At 38.7% G+C, this 14,472-nt stretch overlaps 1 protein-coding gene across 9 annotated transcripts in view; it reads left to right on the top strand.

Annotated features, from left to right (window-relative positions):
* The window catches only part of naaladl2 (N-acetylated alpha-linked acidic dipeptidase like 2), a 490,790-nt gene that overhangs the window by 51,590 nt on the left and 424,728 nt on the right, over nt 1-14,472 (top strand). For 2 of the 9 annotated variants that reach the window (XM_085150612.1, XM_085150611.1), the window contains exon 1: nt 10,238-11,641. The exons of 5 other annotated variants lie outside the window; for them this stretch is intronic. The gene's annotated coding sequence lies outside the window, so the exon portion shown is untranslated. Of the gene's footprint in view, nt 1-10,235; nt 11,642-14,472 lie in introns of those variants that run through there. 2 more of the 9 variants (XM_085150606.1, XM_085150613.1) reach the window with 2 other exon arrangements.

The following is a 14,472-nucleotide window of genomic DNA, read 5'->3' as shown; positions in this document are numbered from 1 at the left end:
CACCATGGGCCTCTTGGCTGCATTTCTGATCAGCGCTCTCCTTGTTCGGCCTGTGAGTTTAGGTGGAAGGCCTTGTCTTGGTAGGTTTACAGTTGTGCCGTACTCCTTCCATTTCTGAATGATCGCTTGAACAGTGCTCCGTGGGATGTTCAAGGCTTGGGAAATCGTTTTGTAGCCTAAGCCTGCTTTAAATTTCTCAGTAACTTTATCCCTGACCTGTCTGGTGTGTTCTTTGGATTTCATGGTGTTGTTGCTCCCAATATTCTCTTAGACAACCTCTGAGGCCGTCACAGAGCAGCTGTATTTGTACTGACATTAGATTACACACAGGTGCACTCTATTTAGTCATTAGCACTCATCAGGCAATGTCTATGGGCAACTGACTGCACTCAGACCAAAGGGTGTTGAGTAATTACACACATCCCACTTTGCAGTTATGTATTTGTAAAAAATGTTTGGAATCATGTATGATTTTCGTTCCACTTCTCACGTGTACACCACTTTGTATTGGTCTTTCACGTGGAATTCCAATAAAATGGATTCATGTTTGTGGCTGTAATGTGTCAAAATGTGGGAAAGTTCAAGGGGGCCGAATACAAGCCACTGTAGATGGTGATTTACATCACCGTCATCCTTCACGCTTTCTCAAATAGTTTCTTTCTGTCATTTACACAGGAGCTTTTCTGTAATCTTATGCAGTTGTTTCAACTGTGTCATTGCACTGACACCAAAGGTCATTTGGTGTATATCATAGACACCAGAAATGTGAATAGGTTGGTTAATCTAATTGAATTACCTAGTTGGTGTCCATTACCTTTCACTTGTAGGCACTTTTACAGCTTAGAGAAGGATACAAAATGCAAGCATCATCTTACATATTAAGTTAAAAGAAGCATAATAAATCAAGTTCAAATAACTCATGATATAAACAGTTACGAATTAGCTGTTGTGTTAAATGTATAGGGAAGAAAATATTGCACAGTTCGTACAGTTTCAAAAAACAGTAGCTTCACCAAACACATTTCAGTGCATTTATTTTGCTACTTAATACTTATACACAACTAACAGGGAAAGAGTAGACTTTCATAAACCATATGAGTGTCTAAAATATAAGTAGAAAGATAAGTCCAGTATTATAGAATGAAACCAAAGATCAAACCCCGTTTTCAGGTCCAGAACATGGGAATAGAGCAGCTGCGAGAGAATTCAACATTAATGAATCAATGATACGGAAGTAGAGGAAGCAAGAAGAATGATTTGAGTAAAGTTTGACTTATCTGACTGTTTTGTTTCGCTTAATGCACCTTATAATCCGGTGTGCCTTATGGTCCAAAAACAAGGTAACTTCTACCTTCCTTTAGCATGTCCAGAAGTCCAACTTTTTGTGTGATGGTTAGCATCTTCCTCTACCGTATGGGTGCTACCGCAGGTGACCTTGACGGTGCAAAACGTTTCGTCGACATTGTTGTGTTTGTGGGGGAGAAAACTTACAAACATACAGTACAGCACAGATTTATGCTGTAGATTTATGTAGATTTGACAAGCTGAATGCAATCTATACTGTACAGGAGACACGGCACGGAGGAGATTGATTGACAATGGTCTACAGCCGATCAGGATGTAGAACAACAAAAGAAAATGTAAAATAGCATGCAAAATTGCGCCAAAAAAAATCTGCGAAACAGTGAGGCCATGAAAAGTTTACTGCGTTATAGTGAGGGACCGCTGTAGTATACATTTGCTTAAATTAACATATTATTTCAGGTTTTAAGTGGCTCATAATGTAAAAGTACGGTACAATCTATAAATTAAATGTCTTTGGTGCCTTCTAATTTTAAACTTGACTTGCTGTTATGATATAGTGTACTACAGGGTTTGTCACTTTTCTGTACTATTTATTAACAGGGAGCAACAAGGCTTAATGAGCTTTAAAATATTATCCATCTATCAATTTTCTGTCATTTTTCCCTTGCTGTATACGGCAAGGGAATCCCTGACATCCCTGACTATCTCTGACATCCCACTTGATGAAGACCCTGGAGCGGCTGGTCCTGGCTCAGCTTTGGCGCCTGGTGAGCTCATCATTGGACCCACTTCAGCTTGCCTACCAGCCTGGCATTGGAGCGGATGATGCCGTCATTCACCTCATGCATCATTCCCTCTCTCACCTGGAGACCACTGGGAGCACTGTGAGAATCATGTTCTTTGATTTCTCCAGTGCCTTTAACACCATTCTTCCACGGTCCTGAAGGGCAAGCTGGAGAACTCTGGAGTGGACCATCACCTCACAACATGGATTTTGGACTACCTCACTGACCGACCACAGTATGTGAGAACCCAGGGTTGCATGTTGGACAAGATCGTCTGCAGTGCGGGGGCCCCACAGGGAACGGTTCTGGCACCGTTCCTCTTCACCATCTACACTGCAGACTTCTCCCACAACTCCATCCAGTGCTTCCTGCAGAAGTTCCCTGATGACTCTGCAATAGAGATTGAAAATGTGACGTCATTCAAGGGTAAAACCGCAAAGAATTCTGGGAACTCGTGGCAAGAGGTACTAGCGCACGCAGGCTTTCAATTGAAATCAGTTACACAGCGATAAAAAGAAACACAAAAAACTGTCAAGAAGCGGTTGTATTATTAACTGCAATAGCCGGTCGCATGACAGCCATGAAGCCGACGGGTAAAGAGATCGTTTTTTTTTATCGATTACGTCGTTGAAGAGAAATTATTCGAGCCATGTTTCTGAAGTAAAAAGAGGCGACGGATGGCCTGGATTGCAGCCATTCAAAGACCAAATATAACGTCCCAGAACATCCAGCTCACAGGTTAGTCTGCTCCAAGCATTTCCACAAAGGTCAGTGTTTTGTAGTAGTTAATACGTCATTTTTCTTAACATAATTGGTGATATAGGTTACAAGCAAGTCTGGCGCTGAACAGAAATTGTGTGCTATGCTATCACTAATTGCCCAGTACGATTACAGCGTACAATATTATTGTCACTGCTATATTTCTGTAATGCGAACCAGAAATTATTTCCACTACTAATTAATTACCGTTGAGCTCAAAGGTCCTATTAGTAAACGGTTAATGAATGTGTATTTATGAAGACGATTTGTGAGACTCGTAAACTTATGATACGTACGATGGTCTTTCGTTCTACACGGTGCATTTCAAGGTCCTGTACCCATCCGTCGGTAAACTGTACCTGGGCTTGATGCAGTGACCTGAAGTTACTGAACTTCATGAGTGTATGCACTCACTCCAAGAACCGTATCATTATAAATATGAGCGTGGTGAAAGTTGGGCAGCACGCTAACGTATTTTGTCCACTCTGTGTGCTCGTAAGGGTCTAACCCTTTCACTCCTTTGATTTTTTCCTCGTATCTTTTCTTTGCCTTTTCATCAAGTCTGTCTTTGTACGGTCCGGCATTGTTCTCCTTCGTTTTGTACATAACTTTTTTGGGGGGCAAAGAAAAAGCAAGAAGGTATTGGAACCGGAGAATGAACGTTTTGCGGTGCTGCAAATGCTTGCATTTGATGCGGTACTTGGATTGTTTTGCCACGAGTTACCGGCATGCAATGCGCGAAAGTCACGTGGTCTGTCAATCTCTATAGTCGGCCTCATCACTGATGGGGTACAGAGGACTGACCCAAGACTTTGTGGACTGGTGCCAGCAGAACTACCTCCAGATCACCCTAATAAAACCAAGGAGCTGGTGGTAGACTTCCGCAGGCACAAACATCCTCCACTGCAACCACTGAACATCCAAGGGATGGACACTGAGGCTGTAAACAGCTACAGGTACCTTGGTGTTCATCTGAACAATAAACTGGACTGGACTAATAATTCAGACGCCCTTTACAGGAAAGGGCAGAGCAGACTGTACCTGCTGCGGAGACTCAGGTCTTTTGGAGTGAAGGGCCCACTCCTGAAGACCTTCTATGACTCTGTGGTGGCCTCAGCTATCTTTTACGGTGTGGTCTGCTGGGGTGGCAACATCTCTGCCGGGGATAGGAAGAGACTGAACAGGCCAGCTCTGTTCTAGGATTAGGGGTGGGTACCGGTATCGGTTCTGACATAAACGGTTGTAACCAGAACGAAAAGCAGCACACATTTTGGTGCTTTATTTTGGTGGGGGTTTTTTTCCTGAGATGTCATACACTTTAGATTCTAGCCAATCATTTTACGTTTCCGAGGATAGTAGGCGGGCCCAGGTACGTATGTTCTTTTAGAGCAGAGCTACAGATTAAAAGTGCCGAAGGCGAAGCGGTCAAAAGTCTGGCTGTACTTCACAGCAAAAGATGCAAACTCAGCAGCCTGCAACAAGTGCTTTAAGGTAATACTGTGCAAAGGAGGTAAAACCTTGAATCTGATGAAACGCCTCCCGACGCATAGCGTTTTTTTAAAAGCCGAGAAATGCACTGTATTTGATAGCTTGCTGCGAGACCTCACACCGAGCACATCTACTGCAGGTGTGGTGCCTGTTATCAGACCCGGAGTTAGCAACATCCCCCAAGAACCTGAAGAGGAGAGTCCTGGCCCCTAGCCCTGCCAGTGTAGCAGAAATGATGATGGATGATGATGGCAGCAGCAGCCGTTCTTCTCTGCGTGAGTCGCTTAATGTTGTTCGTGTGTAATTTATGTTGAGTAGGCTAACCACGTTATTAAATTAGGTGATAGGAATAAGGAATAAGGTGAACTAGCAAACACCGTCGTAGTTACATGCGGCTGTCTTCTTGTTTGATGGCAGATACTCCCTTCACCCTGGCCAAAAAGGCTAAAATGACCCAAGAAAAAGTGGAAAACAGCTAAACATGAGAGGGTTTTGGACAAAGTGTGTGTTTTTCCATTGTTTAAGCACTGCTTCCAGCCAAGAGTGATACCATATATGCCCCATAGCTGCAGAAAAGGCTAACATTGTTATCTTTTTACAAAAAAACAGCTAAACGTGAGAGGTTTTAGGACAAAGTTTGTGTTCTCCATTCTTTAAGTACCGGTTTGAGCACTGTTTAAGCATCGGCACCATTTCAAAAGTACCGCTTTGGATAAAACCGTATCGGATAAAACCTAAACGATACCCATCCCTATCTAGGATGCCCTCTGGACCCAGTGGAGGTGGTGAGTGACAGGAGAATGGTGGCCAAGCTGTCATCCCTGTTGGACAACATCTCCCACCCCATGCAGGAGACTCTGACAGCACTGAGCAGCTCCTTCAGTGGCAGGCTGCGGCACCCACGATGTGGGACAGAGAGATTTCGCAGGTCTTTCCTCTCCACTGCTGTCAGATTCAACAACAAAGACTTTTGCAGCTGGTCAAACACACACAAACCCACACATGTGCAATAAGACTAAGTGCAATACTCTTTTCTGACAAAGTTGTATTTTTACTCAGTTGTCTATAAAATTTGTATTCTATTTTTATCCTATTGTATATTTTATTCTATTTTATTCTACTGTATATAGTATTTTATTTTATTCTATTCTGTACAGTTGTGTACAGTATATTATTTGTATTGTATTCTAATTTTTGCTATATAACTTTTGCACTGTCCACTTCCTGCTGTGACAAAACAAATTTCCCATGTGTGGGACTAATAAAGGTTATCTTATCTTATATACATCAGTCTAAGTGGGGTTGACCAGACTTCTCTTCCCTGAGCCTCTACCTCTACCTCTGGGAGGACACCAAGGGGTTCATGGGCTAGCCAAGTGACATAACCTCTCCAATGCATCCCAAATCTGCCTTGAGGTATCCTGTCAGAGGTTTCTTCACATTAACAGGGAGTTTTTCCCCTCCCGGTGTCGCCAAGTACCTGCTGATAGGGTCTCATCTGATAGTTCTCTGATTGAATTTAATGAACAACAGTGTCTGAAAAATTTGGTATCTTCTTTTGTGTTATATTTCATTATGAGTTTTTGTCTGTTCTTTGGATCTCTATACTTTGTAAAATAGTCTGACAGAACAGAGTGAAAACCATGGTTAAGATGGTTGGAGCACTCTCCTCTAGGGAATGAGATGGCAGACGTCAGTGAACAACTCCCACTGTAATTAATCTAAAAAGTGTTTAATCGGCTTGTTAATTAGCAGCACTCGGATTGTAATGGGACTCTTAAAGTCAGGTGCACTAGAAAGGTCAGATAGTTTCACATTTTACTTTAAAATGTAGATGTGTTTAATTAAAGCTATCAAGATCTAGTGTATTTGTGATTAGTGAAGTCATTTCTAATAAGGTGAAAGGCCGAAATTATTATTCTATTTACAGACACACACTCAGTGTTTGGTAATTTTACCAGCACACCTCCAAAAATTTATTACACTATAAGACAGAGTGTCCAATAACTCCTGACTGGTGTGGGGTGTTAAACTGTTTCAAATGACATTAAAATGTAATTCCTGCCAGTAAGACCACAGTGAAAGAGGAGTTTACAGACTAATTTGGTTACATGTCTTTCATGTCTATGGATGGATGAGGCAGGAAAATTAAAGCCTCCCCCACTTTTGGCCCAGTATGTAGTCTTATACTTAGAAAATTATCATCTTCATGCCTAATGGCATATAAGGACAGACAAACCTCCTCCACTGTTGGCTATTTGTGGATGACTTGGCAGTGTGACCACAACTCATCATCACTCCTTTTTAGCTTTTTGTGGACATAAACCAATGTCTGCTTTTATAAATTTAATTTGTGTTGACTTTTGGACTGAAATGTTGACGTCTTGAGACATTCTGGATTAAAGATTGAAGCAGATCTGTTGCATTTGCCCCATGATTTAATTATAAAGTGTGAGTATCTTGTCTAGTGTCATATAAATGAGAAACCAGACTCCTCCAGTCCTGGCAGTTTACAGCATGCTTGGCAGCAGGACTTCCGCTTCTTGTCCATAATAGGATTTTCCCGTTTCTCTTTCTCTTTTTTATAGATCATTTAGCATTTAGTCATTTCTTGCATTTCCTGATATTCTTGATATCCATAAAAAGGCTATATTTATAAAATAAAATTGCAAAAAAACATCTAAATAATTTTGCACTTGGTACCTAGCAACCATCAGTTCTTACTAGTTGGTGCTCGTTACAGTGGGAAAACACTGGCTATTGTTAAAGGAATGCAATTAAACTGAAATCTAAAATATATCATTGCCCAGCTAATGAAATCTACAATATGAGAGAAAAAAAAGAATGATTAAAATACATTTTAGCATTTGTCTGTGAAACCTTGAGGTAGTCCCAAAAAAATTATTGGTGATCATCTTGTAATTTTCCAGTAAGCATTGGATTAAATGGGAAAAGCTCATCAGAACAACTGAAGGAAAAAATAAAAAAAATCAACAACGTGAAAATGGCTTCTTTATTTTATTTATTTTTATTTTTTTTTGAATTAATGTTTCACCATATAGTGTGACAGGCAGCCTCTTGTCAAGGAACTCAAATCAATTCAGTTTCTATCATAAAATCAAAACAGTTGCCTCAAGTGCCTGTAATGCACAGCAGCACAAAGTGTAGCTGTACAAATGACACTGGCACACTGGAAGAAGTAACCTCTGAACCAAAAATAACTGTATACAATTCTAAATGTCCCTCAAACTCATTTTAATTAGCATATCTACGTGAAACCCTATTCATAGCACTCAGACTTCCAAGCCATCCAGACTCTCATTTCCTTCTCTTTGCTTATGTTCAGATTCAACTTCTTCCGCTTCCACTGCATAAAACATTCAAAACATGGCTTAAATATATAAAAAGTATCAACTGCTGTTCATTTAAAATCTCATTAAATGGATATTCAGCTTCTGTTTATTACCAGCCATTTACCACACTGTAATAATTTTTTAAAAGTAATATTCCCGCAGCTGGCACACCAGAAAAAAAGCCATAAAATAATAGAAATTTAAAATATAGTACTTTTCAATAATAATAAAAACTTCTCCTTAGCTGTAATTTACATGAGCTCTTGTGTATTTTTGTGTTACATAAAAAATATTAAATGTGAAAGAATATTTAAAATATCTGATAGTAGGGTCAAACACAGATGTAATGCAAAATATCAGACTAAAAGTTACACAAAAATATTGTTACCATTTGCTTTTAGTATGTTACTTTATGTGGAAAAAAACTGTGCAGTTAATAAAATGATATAATAACCACATACAAGTTGATTATATGTCTGTGACATGTGTTTTTATGTTTAACGTGAACAAGTGTTGTACATTTGATAGAATTTTAATGTTAAAAATGTATGTCCCAGATATAAATTGAAATGTTTTTACTTTTTAAAAAATATTATACAAAATATTGTAACAAAATTGTATTATACTGTAAAGATCATTCAAAGTAATAATTGAATGTTCAGACTGGACTTCACAGTAAGTCATAGATATAAACCTTGCAGTATTTACACTTCTTAAATTATCCAAGGCCACTTGATCATTTCATATGAGATTTATGAATACGAGATATGACAACTGTTAAACAGTTAGGGCACACTTATCTACTGCTCTCAGCATTTCATTTTGTTAACAAATAGACCACAACAGAAAATAGTTGCCCCTCTTTCAACACTCTTGGTAACTTAATTTGAACTTATGTGCAGTTTATAACAATCCTCTGAGCCAAATGGCTCTTTAGGAGCCATATTTAAAAAAGCAGAATAAAAATTAATAACATCCATCAGTTAGACCAAGGGTATCTTAAACAATCACGTTGAACATGGCAAGTCTCCATGGTGGTTCTTATCTGAAAGTAAACATTTACACACTTTGGTCTTGGTCTGTTAATGCTCTTTGACCTGGTTCTAACTATAAATTGCCATTTTCTTCCTCAGGTTTTTACCGTGTTGTATGCATGCCCTCTTCCACTCAAAGTGGGCACTCCACTCTTTTCCGGCATATCTGTGAATTTATATAAAATTTTTAACTCTATCTTTAGTCTAATTATCTCTAAAAAGTGTTTTTACATTAGACATGGTAATTCAGTCGCAAATGTTTTTAATGTATTGCTGTCAGCTCTTGTGAGAACTCTCCACCTTTTGTCTTGCTAAAACATTGTGGAAGTTTGTACACTGAGTGGCTGTCCTTTGCTGGTAGGTTATTGATTAGTTGCTAATGAAAGGCCTATTAAAAGACAAGCATATTGATTCAGAGAGAACCCGATGACAGTTTCACTGCAAAAGGGACACAATGGAAAAAGACATGCAATGCCAAGAGGCCAAAGTATGAGGGTTGAATAATGACTGTATATTTTGGTTTAACATTATTTATATATTTCTTTTGATTACTCGTTCTATCCTCTAACTTATATACTGATGACTAACATTCTGCAAAAACAACCTTCTGTAAAGTCATGGTTGCAGTATCATTGGTGTATCATTACTTATCAAAATCATTAGCTCTAGCATTAATTACTCAACCCATTACTAAGGAGAACACTGGCCCCAAAGGCTGCTCCAGGATGCATTGGTGCATTATCTTTACCATTTACTATAACTGGTTAAAAAGCATAAAACATAGGTCCAATTGCCCAGGGTCCACAGTTTCATTTCTGGCTGGCTGCACCATATACTGCTGGTCATTCGTGTACTCTGTTTACTCATATTAGTTCCTCTCCACTGATTATATCAAATGTGCAAAAACGTCTGAAAAAAATATTTTTGCTCTTATTCTTGCTCTTGTGCAGAGCTGTAGTAACTACACAAGCATTAAAGTAAGCAGCCATGTGATAGGGTGCGATTAGAGGAACTGTGGTATTATAGGAGAAAGTTAGGACCAGCAGAGAAGTATGAGAGGGTGGTGCAGGACATGAGGACAGTAAGTCTGTGGCATGTGTAACAGGTGTTACAAACGAGTTTCAGTTCAAGCCGACACATCAGGGATCCAGTCTGAGCCTCTTCTTGCAATGTTAGTTAGCTAAAACAAAAAAACTAAAACTAGATGTGAGAAAACATTTTCCTTAGTTTTGGTATTTGTTTGTTTGGTGAAATGTTATAAGTTGCCTGATGAGGCATCAATGGATGTGTTTTTTAAGATTCTAAATGTCTATTCTAAATATTACCTCTGACATATGCCCTCCACACAGTAACTAATAAAAACTAAACTTCAGCTAAAGATTTTCAAACAATAAAAACTAAACTAAAATAAGAAAATCCACTCTGTAAACTGCAACTAAACTGGATTAAAAACAAAAAGTAAGCTTTTTATAAAAATAAAACCTAGTTAGAAAATACAAAACTAGCTCTCTAACTAACTACTAACTACCTCATTGTTTTCGATAGGTTAACGAATGAGGCTGAATTGTAATTTGTAGTTAGTGAAGTTTCTTTCTGCTGAAAGTGCTCAGAGTGGGTTGTTTGATTGTTAGGGTTTTCTCTGCATTATTGTAGGGTCTTTACCTTATGATGTAAAGCGCCTTGAGCTTTTGTCATTGGTACTATCTAAATAAATCTCAAATTCCTTGCAGAAAACTTTCAGTTTTTACCTTTAATGAAAGATCATTGTGATGATGATAAAGTAGCTGTCTCTGTAATAATGGGGTCATAAAATTCCTTCTCACTATTTATAAACCGCTTTGTTTTGAACCACTTACAGACCAGAACAATGGAGCAACTCTGATCAGTTATCCACAGATGGAATGGCTTTGAGACTTTTTTAAAAGAAAAGAAAATTCTCTTTCCAACAAAGCAGACATGAAAGTGTCAATACAGTACATCTGTAATGGTGTAAACCTTTCAGAGCCTACTTAGACTGTCTCCAGTTGCCATTGTTATTGGAGCTCTACAAGCAGTTTCTTTAAGACTGTGCCCATATCCAGTGTCCAACCTTAAGGGAGGAGCTCTGAGCTTGTTGTATGACTCACTCTTTACACTGCTTCAGTGAAAGCTATTGCACAACATTTCACAACAATTCATGTCCACGGTGCTTTATGGCATTTACAGTTTTGTCTGTAAGAGTTTTAAATTTATATTGATTTATTTTGTTTGCTTCTTTTGCTTTGTTGTAGTGGTAGCAACAACTTCTCATTTTTTACAGTGAAAGCAGGTGTGCTTCCAGTACAGTGGCTACTGTGTGTAAGGTGTGTGTCTGTGTCTATCTGATTACAGCAACCAATGTAAAACATAACCGCAGAGGATTACAGCATAGAAGCTAAGAAAAGTGCCAATTACACACACAGAGACACACACACACCCTCTCGCACACACACACGCACGTTATGCTGGCAACACAGCCAAACAGGTTAGTTGAATGCAGGTAAGAGAGGAGGAAGGACTATGCTAATGTCAGCACTTGGAGAGAGAAAAGCTAGCCTACTGTTAAACAGTTCAACTAAAACACAGCCGGGGTAAACTAACAGGTGTACGGGTGAGCAGTGAGGGCAGACATTTATCGTAGACAGGTAAATAGTCAGAAAGGTGTAGACAAGCAGTCACACAAGTTACCAAGCAGTGTGTTTTTTAGACAGGCAGAGTGTCAGGTAAACAAGCAGCCTGCTCTCCCTGTCTGCTATGGTGTTGTAGCTGGAGAAATACAAGCAGAGGCAGCAACACAGAAAAGAAGCTATTAGAAAGGTCTTTATCCTCTGCTGCCCCCTCTTTGAGACACACAGACTGAGGCTACTCCAAGGCTATTCAACCAACTCGGCTTTGAAAGGTAAATGTGTAGATTCAGTTTGCTTACATCTCAAACACTTGATCTGTACACGTGACTGTGTATGCATGCACTTCATCCATGCTTTAATCTATCTGTGTGTTTACATGGAGTTGGTAAGACTCATTTAGTTTAACATGAATCTCTGTTGTTCTGAAACTCCAGTAAATGAGTAAACAAGCTAAGAATATCCTGCTCCTTCTTTGTGAGTGGCAGTAGTTCAGATACATGCAAATTATCAATGTACTCTGTTATATTTTTTCACTGAAATTAAAATCTACCCAAATGCAGTGTGATATTAATGGGAATAGATGTTTCTTAGAGTTGAGCAAGTTATTTCAGTTAAATTTGCTTTTGTTCCTGGGTAACCAAGTGAAGGCCAATGACAATGCGTATGTAGGCACACTAGTTACCATTGAAAAATCCTATAACACACCAGGCCAGCCCTGTCTCCCTGTGCTTTATGTATTTGTGTGCCATCTTCTAGAGGATCCCCTTCGATCACATTTGTTAACATACGGTTCAAACACTGGACCTGCAGCTCAGTGTGCTGCTGTGATTTTTTTCTCACTGTGTTTTGCATGTGTCACAGGCAGTATGTATATACACACAAACACACACACAGCCAAAAGTTGGTATTTAACAGGTGTTGAGGCTCCAGGCATCAGGTAGCAGCGCATCCCTGTGTGTGCTGAAGAGAGATTCTGGAAGTGATTTACAGCTTTGTAAATCTGAATCACAATTATTCCTTAAATATGAAAGGAGGCGATGGAAATGAATCCTCACAAACAACAATTATGAGAAAGTTGATTTTTTTTTTTTTAAATCATTCTTGGTTCATATTGGTTCCTAAAGGTATGTGTAAATAATACTGAATTTTACATGTTAACATTACTTTGCAGATTGAGGTTACTCAGGTTACAAATACAATGAAATAAAATTTGGAATAAAAAGTACATTAAATATTAGTTAAACACTGGAACACAATAACCAGGAATAAAAAGAATAAATGAAATAATTAAGATAAATGTGATCAGTGGACAGTCGTAACTTCTTTACGTTTTGAAACAAGTAGGCACTTTTGTACTGTTAATGGAAGAACATAATTAAAAGAACACATTTTATATGTCACAAGTCCAGTTTGTAAGGGCTTGTGTTTGAAATAAAAGTCAAAAAAATCAAAATCATCAGTAGTTGTAATATTACAGAAATATTGCTGAAATTGTGTTATATCATGAATATATTGTGGGCACCATTAAAACTAGAACCTCCGACTTTCCAAACCCCTTTAGAACAGCTTGAATAAGCTGTTAACATTTGATATATACCTAACAAGTCTAAATCACTGAATAAGTATTGTAGCATAAGAAAAATATTTAAAAGAGGGAAAAAACAGAGAAACGCACAGAACCCATCATTGCCAGTATTTTAAAACTGAGCTCACAGTTGACTACAACAAAATCAGAAACACATTGTTAATTAATCAATGTAAAAACTAGAACTGTGAAAAGTTATCACGCCATACACAACTGTCTTCTGTTCACGAAACTTGAAGTCTCTCTCACGTCAAACGTCTACTCTGCCCTATTCAGTCTGCAAGCCTCTTCACTTCTCTCAGCTCTGAAATCTGTCAGACTTAGCTGCCCTGCTCAGAGTTTCAGGGGAGATTATGAGACCGTGGACCTCAAACATTCAAATGTAATTTATACCAATTTACAAGTGGGCCACATTAGGTTCAATCCACTGAGTCCAGTACACCTAGCTGGCCAGCAGCTGAAAAAATAAAACTAAAGAAAGTCGCACATATTCATGTAAGCCATTTAATACTATGTTATTATACAGCACTTTTCCTGTTACACCTATCACCCTGCCGATTTGTCTGCAACAGCTGCGTCACTCTCTGCCTGCACCATTTTTATAGTTTTATATTTGTTTATAGTTCATAGTTTTCCCATATTTGTCTTTCTTTATGAACTCAGTTGCTTTGCTGATTAATATTTTTAAAAAGCTCATTTGCTTATTAATGCTTTTTTTCTGATGGTGGGCACCGTTAGCAACACTTCCATGTAGATGCCTTGTAACGAGATCGGGAAACCTTCATGTGACTGCTTAGTCTGAATACTGAGGTTAGGTTAAGTGAAGCTAGTCAATGGCTACCCATCCCAGATATGTTGAACTTGCTTCATAGTGTAGGGTCCAGTTCAGTTATTACAACATAAAGTTGATCATTTCTTTGTTTAGTTTTTCCGTTTTGTGTTTTTTCACCCAACAGGTGTGAAACATAAGTAACTTGAGCTTTTGGAAAACTTTTGATGCCTGACTTTTGTGAACTCAACTTCTCACTTTCTGATTTCTTCAGATTGTTTTATCAGTAGCAAAGCTTTCATGTCCTGAACGTCAAGTCTTTGCCTATTTTTTTAATTCTACAATTTTATCTTCATTTTTCTGTTTCTGCATAGCACTTTAAAAATGTTCACTTTATCCAAATGGCACATGGATATTTTCTTCTTGTTCCGCACATCTTCTTTGATTTCTCCCGAGCTTTCCTTTTTCCTCTCTCCTTTTTTCATCTTAATATCATCTGACATTCCTTACCTGCAAGCAGACGGGGTATCACCTGTCGTCTGTTCGCTTTTTCTTCTGCAACACGATCTGATGCGTCTCTCAAACAACAAAAGGGAACAGAGAAAAAGAAGGGGTGGGCAACAGTGGAGAGGGAGGAGGGAGAGGATGGGAGGCTGGTCTGTGGCTTGGTATCTTAGACAGTCCAGCACTTTCTTTGTTATCTGCTCTCAGTGTGGGAGAAAAGCATCCCACCTTCTATATTATCATCA

Source organism: Neolamprologus multifasciatus, chromosome 23, assembly GCF_963576455.1.
Source record: "Neolamprologus multifasciatus chromosome 23, fNeoMul1.2, whole genome shotgun sequence".
Classification (NCBI taxonomy): domain Eukaryota; kingdom Metazoa; phylum Chordata; class Actinopteri; order Cichliformes; family Cichlidae; genus Neolamprologus; species Neolamprologus multifasciatus.
Note: the sequence above shows the minus strand (reverse complement) of the source record. Positions and strands in the feature narration are given on the sequence as shown.